The sequence below is a fragment of the Pocillopora damicornis genome, chromosome 8, assembly GCF_964200805.1.
Source record: "Pocillopora damicornis chromosome 8, jaPocDami1.2, whole genome shotgun sequence".
Lineage (NCBI taxonomy): Eukaryota > Metazoa > Cnidaria > Anthozoa > Scleractinia > Pocilloporidae > Pocillopora > Pocillopora damicornis.
Window position 1 is genome coordinate 9,751,638 of NC_142677.1, and position 2,384 is coordinate 9,754,021.

Here is a 2,384-nt window from a genome sequence, read left to right on the forward strand (position 1 = left end):
TTAATAATTTTGAATAACAATTACATAAAATTAAGAAAAAGCATCTTGTTTACAAAACAGCGTTTATGATGTTCAGTTATGAACATCATAAAGTCCCCTTTTCCTAAGGCTCTTTGTTCTCTGGGGTGGAAGCAGTTCATGAAGGGAATGAGTACAATCAGTAGTTGTCTTATCCCATAGTAGCCTATTTTTGATTTTAATTACATCAGCTAAGGGTGTATATTTGCTGGTATAACCATAATATAGAGCTTACTTCCAAAGCCTATCAGTTTGAGGAGAGATATTTATCATAGTGGGCACAAACCCACACCTCAATTGCATAGGTGAAAAGTAACATTATAAGGCTGCTAAAAAGCAGTGTAAGTTCTTGTAGTGAGTAGCTGTAGTATTAAAAAACTCTAAGGATGTACAATCTACAACTTGCTTTGCTGAGCATATTTTCGAATTGAGTGTCCCAATTACATGGATCTTAATTTAATGTAGCTCCTTACAGCTTCAGCCCATTCTTCCTAGCTATTTCATCCATGAGCTTTGGTCAGGTCCAACAGCTGACTTTAGGATAGCAGATATTTCTTGTTTTCAGAAAAGATGTTCAAATATTCTCATTATCATGTTGGTTAATGAGATTGGTCTAAACTGATTGCATTCAGTCAAAGGAGATTCCTTAGGGATAAGAAAAACATTCCCTAGTTTCCACAAGAATGGAACAGTTTGATGCTAGAGTGAGCAATTGAAAATTCTGGTAATGACTGGTGCAAGATGCTGAGAGCAATGGTGCCAAAGCCAGTAAGGAAACTCATCAGGCCCCAAAGCGGTTTGTTTCTGATGTGCCACTAAGTTCCTTACTTTACATTCATTCACAGTTGGGAGACGGGTTCCTACTGTTATTTGCAGATGCATGGGAGCCTCATAGTTGATGATTTGGAAGTATGCATTGATGACCTCAGGGGAAATCACCAAGCTAACAAATGTGCCTTGCATCTTTCTGCTAGTTATTCTATTGACTGTAACCCACCATTCTTCGGAGTCTTGGTTGAGAAAAAGGCCATTTGAATTTCCTCTTCTAAAGGCAATTGTAACCAACAGATCAAAACAAAATATTTTGATCATGGACTTAAGGAACACTTAGCAGAGGATTACTATTTTGTAGGGCAGATAGCTGCAACTGCCCTTTTACAGAATGGGCAGGCACCAAGTATTTTTCTGAAGAACTGTTGAATGACATTTTTGTTAGTGATGAATTAGCCAGTTCAAAGTGTGTTTCAAAGCTTCGTCAAGGACTAGATACTCCTGGAATTCACTTGTTTGCCCAAAAGTTCCCAATGTTCCTTTACCTGCTTAGACCACCCCAAAACAATACCAAATTGACAGTTCCACTCATCCTTCATCTCCTTAAACCCATGTTCTCTGAGGAAGGCTCTAACAATCTAAAGTACAAGAAAGCTGTTTGTAGTAAGTTTGTCAATTACCTGCAAGATGTGACAAGTGGGCGTACAGTGACCACATTGAAAAACATATTAGAATTGGCCACAGGAGCAAGTGAGGAGCAACTGTTGGGCTTTACCCAACAACCAAGCATTTATTTTATGGTTCCCTATGTGCCTGCAAGAAAGATCACAGAAGACAACATCAGTGAAGAACAGGTAAACAATAGTATGTAAATGATGACTATGGTATTAGCCACTCCAAGCTTATTGGTTGTGTCACCAGACCTGCAAATATCATCATGTTAATTGACAATTAGTCGCTGATTAGTCGCTAGATTTTCCTGCTGAGCAATCAACTTCTCATGCTTGTACTTGTCCTATTGGCAAGGACCAGGCAAGTCATCTTCTAACTAAATCATAACCTGAAACATTCATTCAATGTCCTCAGGCTAGCAAAATGTCAGAACAGCTTGTTCAAACACAAGCTGGAATTCAAGTTTTTTTTAAAGTCCTGCTACACGTATTACTGTTTGTTTTCCAGTATATGAGATTTTTGATAGCTCAAAAGTCATTTTCACTCTGTTATTTTTTCCAGGGCACACAAAAGAAAAGGATCACTACTGATTGCTTGCTAAAGGCCCATACCTGTTCTAATACTTTACATTTACCAAGAGGAACCCCAAGCCTCCCTCTGCCAGCAGATGGAGAATTGTTCAAAATTTATGACCATGCTTTCAAGAATGTATATTTCCGGGTTGTCTGACAAGGTTCCTGACAGTAAGTTTTATTGATAGTAATGGTCAGGCAAGATCAAACTTCAACATGTTAAACCCAAGCAGCTCACAAATTTCCTTATTATCATTGAACAATAAGATGCACCGAAAGTACATTGGTTTATTAAACCTTGCAAATTTAAAACAGCTAGCATCAAAACTCAACTCTGTCATTTTTGAAGTT

At 38.0% G+C, this 2,384-nt stretch overlaps 1 pseudogene; it reads right to left on the reverse strand.

Moving 5' to 3' along the window:
• LOC149041305 (uncharacterized) overlaps positions 1-1,666 on the reverse strand; it is a 4,815-nt pseudogene extending 3,149 nt beyond the window's left edge.
• Between the last annotated feature and the right edge of the window lie 718 nt (positions 1,667-2,384).